This window comes from Aotus nancymaae, unplaced genomic scaffold (genome assembly GCF_030222135.1).
Source record: "Aotus nancymaae isolate 86718 unplaced genomic scaffold, 86718_ANA_hifiasm-v0.15.2.pri h1tg000062l, whole genome shotgun sequence".
NCBI classification, from domain to species: Eukaryota; Metazoa; Chordata; class Mammalia; order Primates; family Aotidae; genus Aotus; species Aotus nancymaae.
The window spans coordinates 35196394-35218750 of NW_026988476.1; the positions used below are offsets into that span (position 1 = coordinate 35196394).

At 38.9% G+C, this 22357-nt stretch overlaps 1 long non-coding RNA gene across 1 annotated transcript in view; it reads left to right on the forward strand.

Moving 5' to 3' along the window:
• Positions 1-12587: 12587 nt before the first annotated feature.
• The window catches only part of LOC105709999 (uncharacterized), a 40526-nt gene continuing 30756 nt past the window's right edge, over positions 12588-22357 (forward strand). The window contains exon 1 of the long non-coding RNA XR_001105649.3: positions 12588-12746. This is a non-coding gene — a long non-coding RNA (uncharacterized LOC105709999). The remainder of the gene's footprint in view (positions 12747-22357) is intronic.

The window sequence follows — 22357 nt, forward strand, 5'->3', positions numbered from 1 at the left end:
TTCAAGCTATTGTTTGCATTTTTAACTCTGTCTCTGCATCTGATTCCCAGAGGACCTAACTGATGGTGGTTCCAAGAATGCTCAAAGAAAACAGGTGGTAAGATGAGGTTTTCGGCTTGGATCACTCACAGCCTGGCTGGCAATGAGATCACCATCCCAGGTGGTATGAGGGGGCAGAGAGAGTCTCTGGGCATGAGGTGTTGGCCTGATTGCAAAAACTTTCTCTGGTGAATTGAGAGAATGCTCCAATCAAATGACTTAGGCATTTGGAAAGTACAGGGGAAACAATTAATACAAGAAAAATGAGAATTGGTTGATTGTTACTAAGCTGTATTAATGCCTGTTAGAGGAATAATGAAATGCTTAAGGCAGTTGAAAATCAAAAACTAACAAAGTCACAAGTCTTGTTCGGTAGCTAACAAAGAGGCATTTTTTCTCTCTTCCAGATGTCCTTTTTTAAAATTTATTTATTATACTTTAAGTTCTGGGGTACATGTACAGATCATGCAGGTTTGTACATAGGTATACACGTGCCATGGTGGTGGTTTGCTGCATCCATCGCACTGTCATCTACATTAGGTATATCCCCCAATGCTATCCCTCCCCAATCCCCCACTCCCTGCTGCTCCTCCCTTAGCACCCCACCCCCCAGGTCCTGGAGTGTGATGTTCCCCTCCCTGTATCTGTGTGTTCCCATTGTTCAACACCCACTTATTAGTGAGAACATTTGGTGTTTGGTTTTCTGTTCTTAGGTCAGTTTGCTGAGAATGATGGTTTCAAATTTCACCCATGTCTCTGTGAAGAACCTGAACTCATCCTTTTTTATAGCTGCATAGTATTCCATGGTGTGTATGTGCCACATTTTCTTTATCCAGTCTATCATTGATGAGCATTTGGGTTGGTTCCAAGTCTTTACTATTGTGAACAGTGCTGCAACAAACATAGCTGTGCTTGGGTCTTTATAATAGAATGATTTATAATCCTTTGGGTATATACCCAGTAATGGGATTGCTGGGTCAAATGGTATTTCTGTTCCCAGATCCTTAAGGAATCACCACACTGTCTTCCACAATAGTTGAACTGATTTACACTCCCACCAACAGTGTAAAAGTGTTCAGATTTCTCCACATCCTCTCCAGCATCTGTTGTCTCCTGATTTTTTAATGATTGCCATTCTAATTGGCATGAGGTGGTATCTCAATGTGATTTTGATTTGCATTTCTCTAATGACCAGTGATGATGAATTTTATTTCATATGTTTGTTGACTTCATAAATGTCTTCTTTTGAAAAGTGTCTGTTTGTATCCTTGGCCTACTTTTTGATGGGGTTGTTTGTTTTTTTCTTGTAAATTAGTTTAAGTTCTCTGTAGATTCTGGATATTATTAGCCCTTTGTCAGATGGGTAGCTTGCAAAAATGTTTTCCCATTCTGTTGGTTGCTGGTTCATTCTAGTGATAGTTTATTTTGCTGTGCAGAAGCTCTTAAGTTTAATTAGGTCCCATTTGTCTATTTTGGCTTTTGTTGCCAATGCTTTTGGTGTTTTGGTCATGAAGTCCTTGCCCATGCCTGTGTCCTGAATGGTGTTGTCTAGATTTTCTTCTAGAGTTTTTATGGTGTTAGGCCTCATGTTTAAATCTTTAATTCATCTAGAGTTAATTTTTGTATAAGGTATAAGGAATGGATCCAGTTTCAGCTTTCTGCAGATGGCTAGCCAGTTTTCCCACCACCATGTATTAAATAGGGAATCCTTTCCCCATTGCTTACTTTTGTCATGTTTGTCAAAGATCAGATGGTTGTAGATGTGTGGCATTGCCTTCAAGGCCTCTGGTCTATATCTCTGTTTTGGTGCCAGTACCATGGTGTTTTGTAATATAGTGTGAAGTCAGGTAGCATGATGCCTCCAGCTTTTTTTTTTTTTTGCCTAGGATTGTCTTGGCTATGCAGGCTCTTTTTTGGTTCCATATGAAGTTTAAGTGATTTTTTTCCAAATCTGTGAAGAAAGTCATTGGTAGCTTGATGGAGATAGCATTGAATCTATAAATTACTTTGGGAAGTATGGCCATTTTCACAATATTGACTCTTTCTAACCATGAGCATGGAATGTTTTTCCATCTGCCTGTGTCCTCTCTTATTTCCTTGAGCAGTGGTTTGTAGTTCTCCTTAAAGAAGTCCTTCACCTCCCTTGTTAGTTGTATTCCTAAGTATTTTATTCTCTTTGCAGCAATTGTGAATGGGAGTTTGTTCTCGATTTGGCTCTCTGCTTGTCTATTATTGGTGTATAGGAATGTTTGCGATTTTTGCACGTTGATTTTGAATCTTGAGACTTTGCTGTAGTTGCTTATCAGCTTAAGGAGATTTTGGGCTGAGACGATGGGATTTTCTAAATATACAGTCATATCATCTGCAAACAGGGACAATTTGATGTCCTCTCTTCCTATTTGAATACACTTTATTTCTTTCTCTTGCCTGATGGCCCAGCCAGAACTTCCAAATGCTATGTTGAAAAGGAATGGTGAGAGAGGGCATCCTTGTCTAGTGCCAGATTTCAAAGGGAGTGCTTCCAGTTTTTGCCCATTCAGTATGATATTGGCTGTGGGTTTGTCATAAATAGCTCTTATTATTTTGAGATATGATCCATCAATATATAGTTTATTGAGAGTTTTTAGCATAAAACTTTAAAGCAACAGCCATTAGAAAAGTCAAAGAGGGGCTGGGTGTAGTGGCTCATGCCTGTAATCCCAGCACTTTGGGAGGCTGAGGTGGGCAGATCACCTGAGGTCAGGAGTTTGAGACCAGCCAGGCCAACATGGTGAAATGCCATCTCTACTAAAAATACAAAAATTAGCTGGATGTGGTGGTGGGTACCTGTAATCTCAGCTACTGGGGAGGCTGAAGCAGGAGAATTGCTGGAACCTGGGAGGCAGAGGTTGTAGTGAGCTGAGATCATGCCATTGCACTCCAGCCTGGGCCAACAATAGCAAGACTCCATCTCAAAAAAAAAATAAATAAAAAGATCAAAGAGGGACATTATATAATGATATAGGAACTAGTTCAACAGGAAAATACTACAAATCTAAATATATATGCACCTAACACTGCAGCTCCGAAATGTATAAAATAATTACTATTAGACCTAAGATAAGAGATAGATGGCACCACAATAATAGTGGGGGACTTTAATACTCCACTGTCAACAGTAACAAGTCATCATGATAGAAAGAAACAATGGACTTAAACAATATCCTATGACAAACGGACTTAACAGATATTTACAGAACATTCTCCCCACCAACTGCAGAATATACATTCTATTCATTAGTACATGAAACACTCTCAAAGATAGACCATATGATAAGCCACAAAACAAGTCACAGCAAATTTAAGAAAATCAAAATTATGTCAATTACTCTGTCAGACCACAATGGAATAAAATTGGAAATCAGCTCCAAAAGGAACCCCCAAAACCATGCAAATATGTGAAAATTAACCTCTGGAATGATCATTGGCTCAACAATGAAATCAAAATGGAAATTAAAAAATTATTTGAACTGAATAACAATAGTGACAAAACCTATCAAAACCTCTGGGATACAGCAAAAATGGTGCTAAGAGGAAAGTTTATACATTAAATGCCTACATCAAAGAGTCTAAAAGAGCACAAATAGATAATCTAAAGTCACACCTTAAGGAGCTAGAGAAACAAGTACAAACCAAACTCAAACACAGCAGACGAAAAGAAATAACAAAGATCAGAGCAGAACTAAATGAAATGGAAAAAATCAAACAAAAAACAATACAAAAGATAAATGAAATGAAACAAAAAGGTGGTTCTTTGAAAAAATAAATGAAATTGATAGACTGTTAGTGAGGATAACCAAGAAGACAGAAGATCCAAAATAAGCTCAATTAGAAACAAAACGGGAGATGCTACAACCGATACCACAGAAATACAAAAGATTATTCACGGCTACTATGAACATCTTTGTGGGCATAAACTAGAAAACCTAGAGGAGATGGATAAACTCCTGGAAATATACAACCCTCCTAGATTAAAACAGGAAGATACAGAAACTCTGAACAGCCCAATCATAAGCAGCAAGATTGAAATGGTAATTAAAAAGTTACCAACAAAAAAGTCCGGGACCAGATGAATTCACAGCTGAATACTATCAGACATTCAAAGAAGAATTGGTACTAATCCTATCGACACTATTCCAAAAGATAGAGAAAGAGGAAATCCTTTCTAAATAATTATATGAAGCCTGTATCACCCTAATACTGAAACCAGGAAAGGACATAACAAGAAAAGAAAACTACAGACCAATATCCCTGATGAACATAGATAAAAAAAATCCTCAGCAAAATGCTAGCAAACCAAATCCAACAGCATATTGAAGACAATCCACCATGAACAGGTGGGTTTCATACCAGGGAGGCAGGACTGATTTAATATCCTCAAGTCAATGAATGTGATACACCACATAAACAGAATTAAAAACAAAAATCACATGATCATCTCAATAGAGGCAGCATCCCTTTATAATTAAAATTCTTGGCAAAATTGGCATAGAAGGGACATATCTTTAGGTAATAAAAGCCATCTTTGACAAACCCACAGCCAACATTATACTGAACAGGGAATAGTTGAAAGCATTCCCCCTGAGAACTAGAACTAGACAAAGATGCCCATTTTCACCACTTCTATTCAATACAGTTCTGAAAGTCCTAGCCAGAGAAATAAGACAAGAGAAAGAAATAAAGGGCATCCATATCAATAAAGAAGAAGTCAAACGGTCACTGTTTGCTGATGACATGATTGTATACCTCAAAAACCCTAAAGACTCATTCAAAAAAGCCCTAGAACCGGTAAATGAATTCAGCAAAGTTTCAGCATACAAAATTGATGTTTACAAATTAGTAGTCCTACTACACACCAACAGAGACTAAGCTGAGAATCAAATAAAGAACTCAACTCCCTTTAAAACAGCTGCCAAAAGAAAAAAAAAATACTTAGGAATATACCTAACCTGACATGAAAGACCTCTACAAGGAAAACTACAAAACACTGCTGAGGGAAATAATAGATGACACAAACAAATGGAAATGTATTCCATGCTCATGGATGGGTAGAATAAATGTTGTGAAAATGACCATACTGCCAAAAGCAATCTATAAATGCATTGCAATTCCCATCAAAATATACCATCATTCTTCACAGAACTAGAGAAAGCAATCTTAAAATTCATATGCAAAAAGAGCCAGCATAGCCAAAGCAAGACTAAGCAAAAAGAACAAATCTGGGGGCATTACATTACCCAACCTCAAACTATGTTATAAGGCCATAATCACCAAAACAGTATGGTACTGGCATAAAAATAGGCATATAGACTGATGAAACAGAATAGAGAACACAGAAATAGAGCCAAATACTTACTGCCAACTGATCATCAACAAAGCAAAGAAAAGCATAAAGTAGGGAAAGGACACCCTATTCAACAAGTGATGCTGGGATAATTGGCTAGCTACATGTAGGAGAATGCAGCTGAATACTTACCTCTCACCTTATACAAAAATCAACTCAAGGAGAATTAAAGACTTAAAACTAAGACCTGAAACCATAAAGATTCTAAAAGATAACATCAGAAAAACCATTCTAGACATTGGCTTAGGCAAAGACTTCATGACCAAGAACCCCAAAGCCAGCAACAAAATCATAGATAAATAGATGACACTTAATTAAACTAAAAAGCTTCTGCACAGCAAAAGAAATAATCAGCAGAGTTAACAGACAACACACAGAGTGGGAGAAAATCTTCACAATCTACATCTGACAAAGGACTCTTATTCAGATTCTACAAGAAATTCAAACAAATCAGCAAGGAAAAAAAATCCCATCAAAAAGTAGGCTAAGGACAGGAATAGACAATTCTCAAAAGAAGATACATAAATGGCCAACAAGCATATGGAAAAATGCTCAACATCACTAATTATCAGGAAAATGCAGATCAAAACCATAATGTGATACCACCTTACTCCTGCAAGAATGGCCATAATTAAAAAATTAAAAGAGGCTAGGGGCAGTGGCTCACACCTGTAATCACAGCACTTTGGGAGGCTGAGGCAGGTGGATCATGAGGTCAAGAGACTGAGACCATCCTGGCCAACATGGTGAAACTCCGTCTCTACTAAAAGTACAAACATTAGCTGGGCATGGTGGTGCATGCCTGTAATCCCAGCTACTCAGGAGACTGAGGCAGGAGAATTGCTTGAACCCAGGAGGCAGAGGTTGCAGTGAGCCAAGATGCAACAATAAATATTGGCATTTCTTATCTTTTTTATAAGATAATATATAAAAAGATGATGGATATTGGCATGGATGTGGTGAAAAGGGAACACTTTTACATTGTTGGTGGGAATGTAAACTAGTACAACCACTATGGAAAAGTGTGTGGAGATTCCTGAAAGAACTAAAAAAGTAGATCTACCATTTGATCCAGCAATCCATCGACCCAGAGGAAAAGATGTCATTATCCGAAAAAGATACTTGCAGATGCATGTTTATAGCAGCACGTGTAGCAATTGCAAAAATACAGAACCAGCCCAAATGCCCGTCAGTCATTAAGTGGATAAAGACAGCGTGGTACATACATGCCATGGAATACTACTTAGCCGTGGAACTAAATAATGCCATTTGCAGCAACCTTGATGGAATTGGAGACTATTATTGTAGGTGAAGTTATTCAGGAATGGAAAACCAATCATATGTTCTTACTCATATGTGGGAGCTAAGCTATGAGGACACAAAGGCATAAGAATGATACGTTGAACTTTAGGGACTCAGGGGAAAGGGTTAGGGGTGGCAAGGGATAAAAGAGACACATTGGGTACAGTGTATACTACTTGGGTGATGGCTGCACCAAAATCTCAGAAATCATCTCTAAAGAACTTATTCATGTAACCAAATACCACCTGTTTCCCAAAAACCTATTGAAATAATAAGAAAATCATTTTAATTAACTGCCCACAAGCACCAGCTAGTAAGTAGTAGAGCTGAACTTGAGTCCAGTTCTGAATAACTCCTAAACCCATGTACTTAACTTCTGAGCACTATCTTGCCTCAGTTCTAAAAGGTAGTAAAAAATGTTTTTTTTTTCTAACTCCAGGATTTCATCGGTTTAGAAGCTCTGAGATAGAGCAAGTCAGCATCATCTACCTGTATCTAGTGGCATCCTGAACACAGAGAGGAGAGCTCTACTGTTTTGTGAACACATCACGGCTCGGGGTCCTGTGCTTGTGCATTCTTTCCGTGAGTCCAGTATTTACTTGCATTTCTGTTTCCTGCAACCAGATAAACCCACCTAGAACTCTTAAGATGTTGAAGGGAACGTGAAATCTGTGGTTAGAGAAAAAATGTGTTTGATTTATGTAGAGTCTAGATGAGACATGTTTCATTGTGATTTTCTTGTCTTCTGAAAAAGTTTCTGGGCTCCCAGAATTCTGGCATATTTAGAGTTCCAATGAATCCAAGATTTATTGCCATTCATCCACAGCAGGTACCTTTTCAGTGGATGCTGATTGTCCTCACATACAAAGAGGTAGGTGTATTGGGTTTCAGCCAAAAGTCGGAACTTTATTCAATTGAGTAGGGAGCATTTTTATACATTGTGCCTTTAACACTTAATAACACAGCTCTAATTGTATCTACTATCTAATTATTGAAATAGTATTTCTGACAATTACCGTTGCTTTTAGAGTAGCAGAGCCGAAGTTCTAGAGTTCTTTTTTCTCCAAGGATAAAACATATCTGATGTTACAAGAAATCCACGAGAGTGACTGGTTTTTTGTAGGTCCTCAAAGATGAGGCTATTTAGGTGGTGAATCTTTTACTGAAGGGCTACCTAAGTAAGCCAGAAAGTTGGCAAGGAACTGTACTGCACATACTGAGCTCCAGAAACCTCATCCTGCCTAGAGTTCGATATATGTAAAGCAAGCCTGCTGTCCACTTGGGTTGATAATGATGAGAAGCTTAGTGATACTGAGGGTGGAGAAAGCAGGTTTTGCTCTGTCTTGACCGATTATATTCCAAGCAATCTGGTGATGGCGGAGGCTCGCAGGTCTAGAATAAAAATAGAGCCCTTTAATTTTGAAAATGGTTAGAGGAAATATAGCAAGAGCAAGAACCAGTCTTGGAGGCAGGAAGTCTGTGACATGAACGTTGCTGAAATAGACCAGGGAAAGTGATTACAGGAAAATGTGGAGTAATGTGGCAGAAACTTTCCTCCCACTGCATATCATTTACTTGTAAACTATCGACACTTACCCCAGTTGCTAGGTGTGGACCATGGAATGTCTGGATTGAACATGCAGGGGGTGGTTTTGTCATTTTTCTCAACTTCGATGGTTTTCCTCCCTGAATCCGCACAATCACACAGATTCCTCCCAAGGTGTATAACACAAGGATCCATGGGGAAGACTGGGTGCCCAGGCTAGCCAGAGTGGACCAGACAGCTGTAGGGTGGAGCAGAGTCTCTCATGATGTCTTAGGAGGCCTTGGGGCTCTTTTACATTTTTCCACACAAAACAGTAGTTTTTTTCTACCTAAGAAAAGTCCTATCTGATTAGAGAAGAAGCATCTATGAAACTATGGGGAAAAAATACTGGAGACAAGTAGCTCATGCTTTGCTGTGAATCTAGACAGGTGAAATGAAAAGCCGAGTGTGGCAAGAGGAACAATGAGAAGGTCCACGTGCCCAGCAGTCAAGCAACAAACTTTTATAACACACGGGTACCTGCTCAGCCTGAATCGGGACCCTACAAGGGGCATTCTAGTAGGTCCTTCAGTCTAGACAGGAAGACAAAATGTAATTACAGGGGTGTGTATATTTGTGTCTGTATAAATAAGTAAAATATCATAGAATACCATAAAATAAAAAGTAATCTTGTTTGATTTAGACAATTAGTGGTGCATGAGTTCTGAAGGGAGGGATATTAGCAAGATATATAATAGTTTGAAGATTTTGGCCAACCCATTATGGTTCCCAGCTACTTTCTTTTGCCATTTCTAGGAGGTCTTCCCACTACCCTGCAGTGCAAGAGTGGGCAGGAGCACCTCAAACCGTATCTTCTTGTTTATGGACAAGTTCAGTTTTTATGGAATATAAAGTTTGAAGGGAATAGAAACTGTGGCAAAATGATACAAGCCTAGGTACTCTGTTCAACACTTGCCTCCTATACTAAATAGTTGATCGTCTCTGGATTTTGGAGACAGTCCGGTCAACTTGTTTTATCATGACTTTTCTATCTCTACCAAGGCCCAGCAGCATACCAGGAACTATTTTTCAAATGGTAAGTAGTTTTCTGCTGCAGAAGGTGTGGCTGGGCTCAGGAATACCAGGAATACTAGGGATCTGTACATAGCCTTTCCAATTTGGGCTTGCCAAAGACTTTAGACACCCATGATATCGTGCTGTGGGTATCTTTAGTAACATTAACATCTTAGTCATACAACCTAAGTGGTAAGGCACCTTGCACCACAGCCTGCATCCCACCCAAAATTGTCAGTCTCCAAGTCACCTGATGCATGGGGCAGGTATGAAATATACTGATAATATTTTCGAATGTGACATATACTGCCCCCATCTTGTCATGGTGTACCCCAGGCCAATGCACTCCTTAAAACCTCACTAATGTGGCAAGCTGTGGATCTTCATAGGGTTTCCTCGCACTGTCCACCATAATGTATCTTTCCAGGGCATCCAAAGTATTTGCCACGTTAGTCTATTAAGTATGTTTTCCTTGATGTAGAGAAACATTGATATGTTCTGTGTAATGTCAAGATGATCAAGTTTCCTGTGGATAATGTTTTGACAGAAAACAAAAGAGTTAGGTTGGCCCTTGGGCAGGACAGTTAAAAGTATACATCTGTCCCTGCCATGTGAAGTCAAGTAACTTTTTATCCTTTCCATTGATGGAGATAGAGAAGAATACATTCACCAGAATAATAGTGGCATAGCAAGTGCCTCAGGCCATATTGTTTTGCTCTAATAAAGAAGCTGTACCTGGAAATATCATCTGCACTTGGGGCTCACACCTGATTAAGCTTATGGTAGTCTGCTCTGCTCTGCCATATATCATCTGGTTTTCTCAGGTGCCAAAACATTAAAAGGAGATTTTATGGGAAGTGCCACTATTTCATTTAAGTCTTTCAGGGTAATACGAATCTTTGAAATTCTTCTTGGGATACAATATTGTTTGTTTCTGACTTACTGTTTTGGCCAAGACTGGGGCAGTTTTAGAGGCTTCTACTTGGTCTTTCCTTCCATAACGCAAACAGTATGATGTGCATCACTATAATACTGGTTCCAGAGAAATCCTCCACATGAGTTTCCATCTGCTCCTTTTATTGAACACAGAGGACAGAATAGAAAGGTGAGCCGTCTCAGAGACATATTTTTTCTGATTCCTGTTTCCCTCTTCATCTTCTCCCAGGTATCCAGTACTTCATTTTCTTTAGATGAAAGATGTTTGGAGTTGGAATTAGGAACCCTGGGTCTGTTTCTTGTCTGTCCCTCGTAAGCAGTTTAACTGCAGGCAAGGCACGTGATCTCTTAGAGCTTAGTCATTTACTCTACAAGATGATGCATTGTATAAGGTAGCCTCCGAACCCTTTCTAATTACTAAGATTATATGAATACTGAGTATAATCTGAAATCGATTCCCATTGAGGACCCAGAATCTGATCTTTGGGGTTACCTATTCTGGGGATTGCTAACAGGTGTGAAAGTCACTTCCTGGCTTGGCTGTTTGAGGAGGTGGAGCAGTCCTTGTCCTGCCTATAATAAATATATATTTTTTACTTTATTTTTTATAGTAGCTTGTGGCCAGTCCTGAAGATAAGTTTGAGGCCTTGATAGCCCAGGGGAATTTCAGCAAGGCATCATGCCAGGATATTCTTTATCTCTGCAAGAGTGCACAGCGAGCCCTTATGCCTTTCAGAAAATCTGGTTGAACACTCAAGTAAAATTTCCATGAATGGAACTTTTATGCTTAACATCTTCTGCTGAAAAAAACATTGTCTTTTCTGATCTTAAAAGAAGTCCTCTGAAGAACAAATAAAATGTTCACACCAAGGAAGAACACTTTATAGTTATAATTATAATTATGTTAATCTAAAAGGCTATAATAAACTTTAAGCAAGTGCTTCCTATTTTATTTTCACCACAAACAATTTATAAGCAGAACTGTCCTCTTGACATGATAATGAAAGAGCAGTCACACGTGTCAGCTAGAGCAATTATGTTCTTCAGATGTCTGTCGTATTATATGATTCCTTCCTGCTGACACCTTATCAACTGTGACATGCATATTAAAAAGAACACCCAAGAGAGCTAACTTAAAAAATCTGAGCACTTTTGAGAAGTTCCATCTGTGTTAAAAAGCCTTGCATCTCATCTTCTAAAGCAGCCTTCTCTTTGCTACCTATTTTCTTTTGGGCCTCAAATGAAAAGAACACATAGAAACGCGTATTCTGGTAGTAAACACAGGCAAATGATTCAGGGCCTTAAAAATTCACCTGGCTAGTTATTTCAGTGAATATAGAATCTGGAACCAGACAAATAACGACTTCAAATTTTGGCTCTATCATTTCCCAGCTTTTTTACTTTGGTCAAGGGACAAACTCTCTGAGCTTCATATGTAAAAAGATAAAGACATAGACTCTATTTCTAGAATTGTAGGGAGAGTTAGATGAGGGAACAGGTACGGGAGCACTAGGTTTGGGGTCTGTCATTTGAACAATGAGATGTCTGTTTCCCTCTTCTATGTTTTAGCAGGGTCCAGAAGGTGCTTTTCTGGTGTATTTTGGATGTTACCCAGAGAGTCCGTAAGCCACATGACCATTCTGTTGAGGAGGAGGAATGTGGACTGAAAGGAGGTAGTGTCTTGGACCTTCGTCTAGCTCCAAAATTTGCAGTCTGCAGGTCACACATTTTCTATCTGCTCTTCCCCTCTCATCTCGCCTCTCAGGAACAAAGCCATCTGGCACAGCTCCTCACAGTGTTCACTAGCCATCATCAGTATCAACTCTCAAGAGGTGAGTTTCCTCATCAGTCCCCGTCCTCCTGCTAGGGCAGCACCTCTGACTCTTCCATGTCTCTCTCTTCTGGTGCCTGACTCCATAGGTGCCCCAGAAAGCTGAGCCGGGACCCCTCTCTTCCACTCCTGTCCCGGCACAGCCTCCTTGTGTCCCTTTGGTGGGGCACAGGTACTTCCAGGTCAAAGAACATTCCAGGTCTCCTCTGTGGGCCTCTCCAGAGCATTGTTGTCGGGATGGTCAGGGCCTTGTTTTTTGTTGTTGTTATAAACACCTAAATCTCTCTCTGACATCTCAAATCTTTTCCATCTCATTCAGTTCCCTTTTGGCACCCAAACCTATCAGGTGCTCAAGCCATTTTTCTATCCTTGATTCATTTTAACAGGAAGGAAAGTAGATCCTACACAATAAAGTTAATATCATTGTTGCTTCATTCTGAATTCTCTCCAGCTTGATAACCTTTATTTTTATTTTTTATTTTTTTTTAGGATTGGGGAACAAACTGCACCGTATTCTAATGAGGGTTCTTGCTGTGAAAGGAAAGATGATATCTGGGCCTTTGATCATCACATTATGTTGTTAGACCCCTGGAACCCCTAGAATCTATGGCTTTGCCTTGCTTGTTTCTTCTACTGAAGCACTGTGTTGCTGACAGGTAGATATTCAAAGTCTCTTGCTATAGTTGGTTAATATCTGCCAGTCTCAGTAGTAAATATATTTATTCATCTTTATGTGTAATGTGTGTATACGTAGGTGCATGTGCATGTGTGCGTGTGAGAGAGAGAGAGTGAGACAGAACAAGAAAGAGAGATGAAGAGGGAAAGAGAAAGGTAGGCCAAGAAACAAAAGAAATTGGTACCGTTTATTTATTTATTTATTCATGCATGCTTGAGTCACTTTCTTGTTTCTGTTTTTTTTTTTTTTTTTTTTGAGACGGAGTCTTGCTCTGTTGCCCAGGCTGGAGTGTAGTGGCATGATCCCAGCTCACTGTCACCTCTGCCTCCCGGGTTCAAGTGATTCTTCTGCCTCAGCCTGTCAAGTAGCTGGGACTACAGGCACTCACCATCATGCCCAGATAAATTTTGTATTTTAAAGTAGAGATGGGGTTTCACCATGTTGGCCCAGCTGGTCTTGAACTTCTGACCTCAAGTGATCTGCCTGCCGCGGCCTACCAAAGTGCTGGGATTACAGGCGTGAGCCACTGCACCTGGCCTCTTGTTTCTCAGGTGTAGTAAAGAAGCACTGAGATATCAGGTCAGGAGTACCAGGTTCTTGTCCTGACTAAAGCCAACTTCCTGTGTGAACTTGGGTAGGTATGGTTCAACCCCTTTGGGTCTTAGGTGCTTTACCTGTGAAATGAAAGGGCAGAACTGGGTTTAGAAAGCCCCTTCTAATGTTAGTATTCCAGGAGCCTATTCTGTTTTGCATGTTATGCTTGTCTTTCTGTAAGTTAACCAATGTTACTACAGCAGGGCATCCTCAGGGTATGACAAATAGAAATGATTGTCTCAGACTTCAGAATTGATGTGTGTGCCTTGCCGTTGTGGGATATGTGGTAACCAATCTGCCAGTTAGTTGGGGAGCATGAAGTGAGACTACAATTGACACTCGTCTACCCACAAATTAGGATGTAAGCTTTTTTGCATCCCACCCTGCCCTCTTCTCACCATCATCTAAAAATTAGTGCTGAGTGTCTGAAAAGAACACCTTCCCCAGCTGGGTGCAGTGGCTCACGCCTGTAATCCCAGCACTTTGGGAGGCAGAGGCAGGCAGATCATTTGAGGTCAGGAGTTTGAGACCAGCCTGACCAACATGGTGAAACTCCATCTCTGCTAAAAATACAAAAAAAAATTAGCTGGGTGTGGTGATGCATGCCTGTAGTCCTAACTCCTCAGGAGGGAGGCTGCGGCAGGAGAATCGCTTGAACCTGGGAGGTGGAGGTTGCAGTGAGCTGAGATCATGCCACTGCATTCCATCTTGGGTGACAGAGCAAGACTCTGCCTGAAAAAACAAAAAGAACACCTTCCCCTCCATATAGGCTGTACATTTCTTCTTTAAATGTCTCCCCTCTTTAAGGTTGTCCTTAGCTATCATCTTAGCCAGAATTCTGTAGCCTGAAGCATGAAAACAACAAGCAAATTATTCTGATTCATCTTTCCAAGGAAGGAGTTGATGATTACTTTTTATTAATTATGGTTTTGACAATTTATATTGGTTCAGATTCTGGAGACACAGCCTGGGTGTGAACCTTGGCTCTACCACTTACCAGTTACATGGCCTTGGGAAGCTCTTAGATTTGTGTTCTCCTATGTGACAGTTGAAGAAAATAACTAGTTTACACTGTAGTTTAAGAAGTGGGGAAGGAGCAAGATTCTCGACAGTGTAGACAATGCAGTAGCTACTCTGTTGTTCTTATGCTTGTGTTCAACTGGATGAATAAAGAATGAAAACAGGTTCTAGGCCTCTTTCTGGAAACATTAACTCGAGTAAGTCACATCAGGTTAAAGACACACTCTTGAGAGTTCTGTGATCCAGACCAAGTTTTCACAGTTTAACTCTTAAAATCTCAGATGCTGACATTTCACTGAGCTTGGGAGAGATTTATTTTTGGCTCTCCCATCCATCCCTGCTCATTTATTGAGCACTTTCCTATGGGCCAGGCACTGTGCTAAGCTCTTTATGTAGATTATCTTATTGAGAACTGAAAGCATCCTTATCCATTAGATTCTATTATTGTCCTTATTTTACTGATGAACCTGGGTTCAGCTTGAACTTGGCCAAGTGCAGAGCAGAGCCCCCAGACTTCATCTAGATAATACACCCTTCCTGTGCCACCACTAAGTGTTAAAACCCCCTAAAATGGTCTGATGAATCATTGATGGAGTCAGAGAAACTAGGTCTTAGGAAATGAAGTTACGTATAGCGATTGCTTGATTTAGCCCCTGGGTTAAGGCAAGATTTGACATCATTGTCCTCTTCCAATTTCCAGATCTTCATTAGTAGAAGTCCTGTGGTTAGTCATTGATAAAGGTAGGACCTGCAGAACAGCAAGAGAGAAGATAGAGTAGTTGCAAGTCTTGTGTAGGCTTTTGTTTTTCACTGGCAAAAAGCATCCATTAGCTATTACTTCGTAACCATCTTGTACTGACTTGCTACAAAGTCCATGGTGTAAGATGAACACGTGGGTTGGCACATGCATGCCACAAAAAAGTGTCCAAAGAAGGGTGCAGGGTAAAGGTGGTGGTGAATGAACAGCCAGTTAGGGTATGAATCTAAAGTATGAATTAAAAGGTAGAGAAATGGAAAACTCATGGATCTAATTTGGTGGGAACAACTCTTTCTCAGCATTTTCAAGTCCGAATAGCGTTCAGAATGTCTATTTAAAAAAAAAACACAGATGTCAGTCACTAGTACAGTAAAACATCTGCAGTATACTGATAACACATAATATTCCAATAGAACAAATGTGTTTAAATAAACATATTTAATCCTCCTACCCAGTGAGAGGTCTGCTATTCTTATTAGGTGCTTTTCCTAAGTCAACACACGACTTCTCCTTTCCTCTAGAGCCATTGTGAGACTGTTCTTTTTAAATTAGCATTTCTAAATGGTAAATCCAATGGTTTCTTCTTTCCTGGAATTTCTCCAACTATATAATATCATAAACTAATAAAGATTAACTCTATGTTTTCTAATGCCATTTTCGTTCTTGGGTATGAAAGAAAGGGCTTGACGTTTCAGGAGTTGAATCTAATTAATTCATCAGAAACCCACCTTTAATTTTTAGGCCATCTAAACTTAACAATTCTGACAGTATAAGAAGTAGATATGTGAATGACAAAGAGACACAAGCAAGTTGTGGACATTTGTATATGTCATATTTTTGTTTGATGAGGAATTAGAGATAGTATATTAATAAATCAGTTTAAATAATTTAAACCCTAATTCCCACATGTTAAGTTGAAAATTAAATTTTCTAATCAGTGGAAAATGATGAAGTTCTAGAACCTCAAACCCTGTGATCTTAGAATCTGAAACTCTACATTTTGAACAACAACCACACACACACACACACAAAACCACTGGAGGTATTTCAGTATCTGAGTATACGAGTTAAACATTTTTGCCTCTGGCTCAGGAAACACTTTAGACTCCCAGAACAGCTGGAGGAGGTGAATAGAACTCTTGGGATAATCTCGGAGTTTCTATGTGAGCGAAGAGTTTAGGAATATATTCTGTACAGATACCACCCTTTCTGTAAAGTGCCTAAAAGTTAATGAATATGTTTAGATTTTTTGACAGAAATTGCTACCAATCAAGTTGTTTTGCTTTGAGACAAGGTTTTATTTTGTCGCCCAGGTTAGAGTGCCACTGTAACCTCTGCCTCCCAAGTTCAAGCGATTCTTCTGCCTCAGCTTCCCAAGTAGCTGGGACTACAGGAATGTGCCACCATGCCTGGCTACTTCCTGTATTTTTAGTAGAGACAGGGTTTCACCATGTTGGCCAGGATGGTCTCGACCTCCTGACCTCAAGTGATCTGCCTGCCTCAGCCTCCCGAAGTGTTGAGATTACAGGCATGAGCCACCATGCCTGGCCCCAAAAAAGCTTTTTCATGACTTTATACTGTCACAAGTAGTTATACCCAAATCTGTATCTTTGACCAGTAAGAGGAGGCAAGACAAAGGGAGGCAATGGAGGAAGGTAAGAAACATCATTTGCAATAATTCTCAAATATTTCCCTTCCTTTACATTTCCTTTACCCTCATGCTATTTCAGGATCTTTTGTTATACCCAGTGTGGCTTTATAATGATAATACTAATGATAATTTGATGCTAATGTCACATACTCGGTGCTTTGTACATATTAACTCATTTAATCCTCACAACCAATCTATAAAGTAGGTAACATTACTATACCTACTTTGCAGTTGTGGCAATGGGCTTGGAGTAACTGAGTAATTTGTCCAAGTTCACACAGTAAGTAAATGCCAGAGCAGGAATTCCACATCAGGCAGTTTGGTTCCAGAATCCAAGTCCATAATCACTACTGGCTTGTGGTCTTCTAACTGAATGTCTTGCCTCTTGGCTAGCCTTAGATTACTGTCAGATTTAATGTTCTTAAAATACTGCTTTGAACATTTTATTCCTGTGCTCAAAAGCCTTCTTGGCTTTTTCCCAAAAAGAGTAAAGTCCCGATTTCTCAGCTGGGCAGTATACTATCTGGTCCAGCCTAGCTTGCCAGCACCACCTCCTCTGTTCCTCCCAGGGACCTTCCATTCCTGGCAGGCTAATGTGCTCACTCTCTCGTGATCACTCCCACTATACTCTATCGTGAGATTACCAGGTGCTTTTCCTATTTTTCTGTGCTTTTTCTGTGTGCCACTTTCTCTGCCAAGTATTTTCTCTCCCCATCTCCTCCTTCCCAGCTATTCAACTCAGCACAAGATTTGCTATTGGGCAGAGTGACCAGGATGCGATGGGATTCTGAGCCACAACCAAAGACATGGGAATGCATAGCCTGGAGGACCAAAGACTCATAGGGACGAAATGAGCCCTCCTTAATTAATAGGCTGCCATGTGGGAGAAGTTTAGAGTAGTTTTATTCAGCCTGAGTATGAGACAGCTAAAGCATGGGAATAGAAGTAAATGGAAAACAGAAAGGCCTTTCATCTTCGAGGAGTTCTGACTTTTAAATTTATTATCACCAAGGAAGAGGTTGTCTTTACAGCAGCGATCAAACTATATTCTGTGGCCCACTGCTAGTCCACAAAGATCTTCCTGCTGGGTCAAAAACAGATGCAAAATTCAAGTCTTTCTTCACAGGGCATCCATCCAGAGGACTCAATTCCATTGACTTATCTTTGTCACTAACAGAAGGTGTCTGAATTAGGGGTTATTACATTTCAGTATTCATAAACTAAAGTGTGGCACTAAGCTTACTGAGGAGTAGTAATTTAACAAATGGTACTCAGTAATTGGCAGCATGGCAAAACTCCCATTATGCATACTTATAAGTAGAAATTAGGAAATTCACAGGAAAGTCCTAGACACACTGCTTCATGATTAATTGTTGCCTTTGTTTTTAAACTGATAACTTGATAATATTTATGATACATTTATAACACAGTTTAATTAAAAATTATTGGTTTAGCATCATTATTATCTATTTAGTTAATTGCATGGATTGTTGCATTCAGACTACAGTATATCATGGGATATATTTGCTTAAACAACATTTCACACCTATAATTTTCCAGTAACTAGAATTTAAAATAGTATATTTAGCTCAAATATATTATTTGTACCTCTACTGACATAACTTTTTCTCTAAGTATATAAACTCCAATTCTCTCTCTACCCCATTGCTTACTCAATGGTTTCATTATTGTCATCATCACCAAGTACTACCCTGTCCTCAGAAGAGGAAGGTGGGCTCTGAGGTCTTTTGTGTCTCCCATAAGTGCCACTGACAAAAATGACTCTTTGATAGCGTTGTTTTTTTTTTTTTTTTTGGTAATGAGGACTTAAAAACCAGATAGATCATTCAATGAAATGAGCTTTGTGCATGCTTTTTATTTAGACATTTTATGCTTTTCAGAGTTCTGCAGTGAAACGTGGTGACCACTTGCTCTTCTGAGCTCATAGCTCTAATAGACGTCATCATTTTGAAAATGTAGAAATCATTTTCTCAGCATTTCTACAGTTTTTCTTTCTATCCATGGAAGCTACAGCATGATTAGAGAGTGCACTGGGCAGGGATTTTGGCAACTATCATGCTGTAAAGAGCTTCCTTTGGATCTAAAACACTGGAAATGTAGATTTAAAAAAGAAGAAAAAGGAGATGTGTACCTATTTCACAAAAATCAATTTAATTTCTGTTGTTATTAGCAATTATCTTTTACAAATAGGTCTTTAAGATCAGCTAGTGCTGTGATAGAGTAGTTCCAAAAAGGAATAATCATTTATGCAGATAGCAGCAAGATATTCCAACAGGGCTTCATTTTATACCGTTATAGCCTTTCCCTAAAAGAAACAGTAATCTTTGTGATGAACATGGGGAAATATTCCTTCACTACAAATTCAATTTATTTTGGCCAGCTGATTGGTGCTTGCAGCCAGATCATTGAACATGATATTAATTATTCATTAAGATACTCGGAAGGACAGAATTTGCATTCTCATGCGGTCAAAATTGATGAGATTTTCATTTGTGCTGTAGGAATAGCTTATGACTCAGTGCTACGACTCGATATAATTTTAATAAAAATGTTGAAAAAGGCACCAATAATTTGAACTTTCTCATATCTACAGAACATTTGTTTTATTGGACCCTCCTGTCCTATTAAAAGCGTGTTGAAATATTCTTTTTACCTCTAATCATATAGATATGGCTTTGAAAAAATCTCAAGAACATTTCAAATAAAAGGTCATAATCACTGTAATGGAGCTTAAAAAACTTGTGATTTGGAGAGCAAAACTGCAACTTGTATCTTTATAAGAGACATTTACTATATCACATCTTTCAGAATTTTGGTTCTCAGATAAGGAAATATTGGGACTGTAACCATCTTTAGTAGAGAGGCAAGTAGTGTTCCCATAGCTAAGTAATATCGAGCACAAAAAAGACTTGCCTTAAATCAGAAATATGGTAGGAGATACAGCATCAAGCCAACTCCTGTTGGTCTCATAAAACAGACTTGGTCTGAGATTCTGACTTGTATCTATAAACACAAATAGATCACGGAGGGCAAGCCATCACCATTATATTTACTTATTCCCAGGTGTGTGTGAAATGTGGTTCCAGCACCTGAGTGGAGGGCAGTAAGCAGGTGTGTCTGACATCCTGGTGCTTTCCTCAGGAGGGCAGCAGTACCAAGTGAGGTTTTCTGTATCATGCTCTGAAGTCCATAAGGAAATTTCAGTTCCCCATGAAGAGCTGGTTCCTCTACATCACAGTCTTCACATGTACTGGTTAGAGTAAGATCAAGTCCAAAAATGTACTTCTCTACCTATTTTTCTAATGCTTCATCAATAAATCACTAAAAATATGCACTAAAAAAGAGAGAAAATTTCAGTTCCAAAGGCTGCACATGTTTTGCAAGGAGAGGCTTCTAGGAGAAGGTGTATGTGTGTTGTGAGGTGTGTTGGTTAGAATGACCCTGGTGGCAAGTCATAGAAAACCTGGGCTCCTGCTGACTTAAACAATAAGGAGACATTTCACATCCCTGGGAGTCCAGAGGCAGAGCAGGCTCCAAACATGGTGATCAGAGACTCAACAATGGCACTAAGGGCCCTGGTTCTATCTCTCTGCTGTTTCCTTCTAGGGCTATTTCCCATATGGTTGCAAAATGATCACCAATGGTGATCAGGGTACATGTGTCCTTATTCAAAACCAGCAGGAAAATAACTTTAGTATGATTGGCCCCTCTAGGTCACATGCCTATTGCCAGAACCAGCAATTATTGTTGGGAAACTGTCATGTGCCAATTGGTTACATTTATCAGGATTTCAGGGAATGCAGTGTATGTCTAGACAACATTAAGGTTCTGTTAGGAAGGATAAATAGGAGAGATGGATGCTGAGTAATAAACCAAAGTGTCTTCTACTAAAAAAGAGAAGTGCTCTTCTCTACTCATTAAAATCCTGTTTTAGAGGAACCATTCATTCACATTCTTGTCCCAGTAGCTTGCTTTGCTATCTCCATCCATCCATTCTCTCTCTCAATCATTAACAAATACCTATAGTATAGACTAGTGTTGCTGTGATGGCTTGATAGCAGTCTTTTGCAAACCTCTTCAGGGGTATTTTTCTCCTTTAAGTAACAGATAATGGAGGAAACACATTTGACACATAGTACCCAGTGTTTCTCCAGAAAAGTTATACTAATGTGTGCTTGTATCAATTCCATGTGAGTTTCCAATTTCCCTTCCTCAAAGATCATCATATTAGGAAATAGATGGAGAAATAATATGTTTTCTTATTTTAAAAATTAAATTTTGGGGGCTTATCAAATTAGATAATTTTACTAATTTTAGATTTTAGAATACCTTATTTTACATTTTATTTCTTAAAAGTTAAATTCCATTTATTTTAGTCAATTGAGAGTTTATATTTTTATGTGTCTTCTATATAGCTACTTGTGATTATCTGAGCCCTTTGCCTGCTTATTGGATAAGATTATTTTTTGATTGATTAATTGCATTAATGGTCCAAAATGTTCACCTCTTCGTATATCCATTAAGCATTTTGTCCTGTGACTTTGAATTTCCTCTCATAAAAGGAGAGTCAACATCATCCAACTTCACATGACTTGCTTTGATTATCATAAGGTGGAAGTGTTCGTGTGCCAATTTTGAGCCTAACCCCTTAACAATTCCATATTTCCACTTTCCCTCTTGTACCTCTGCTATCACTGAGAGTGTATGCCAGGCTTGCTGGAGAATGAGAGACATGGAAAGGAATGAAGGTCGTTATAATCAACTGACCTTAGCTGATTCCCAGACATGGGAGTGAACTCAGTCAAGAACAGTAGAGCCCCCTTGCTGACCCCTAGCTGACTCTAGACTGTGAGCAATAAATGGTTGTTGTTATAGTCCTCTGAAGGTTGGGTTGGTTGTTAGGCAGTGCTGGTACGGTCATAGGTAACTGATGCAACTATTATCCTCTTTTGTCCATCAGTTACAAATATGTTCAGATCTTGCCTTATAATTTTCTTTATGATGTTTTGACTTGCAGAAGTTTAAGAGGTTTATATTACTAAATCTGCTTTTCCCCTTTATGATTTCTTCCTTTGTTTTAATGTATAAAAATCCTTCTTCACTGAGAAATCAAATAAATATGAATATATATTTTATTTTGTGGTTTCAGTTTTACACCTACATTTTGCATACATCTTGGTTATTTGGTTGTAGTTTGATCTGAGGATCTAGAATTTTTGTTTTCAAAAATGAATTTCCCAACAACTATTGAAACAATTGCTTCATAATTTGATTAATAAAATCACTTCCATATGTTTGGTTTTTAGATGTATATAAATATTTACTTTTTAAAATTATTATTATATTTTAAGCATTATAATTTGGAATACTTTCTAATATTTGTAAAGGTTGGACATCCTCCATTTATGAAAATACTAAAAACAAAGTTGAACAAAAGAACTTATTTACAGATAAACTTTAGAACCATTCGGCACAACTACTGCATCTCCTAATTTTGTTACAATTTTGATGGACATTGTATTAAGCTTATAAATTAATTTAGAAAGAC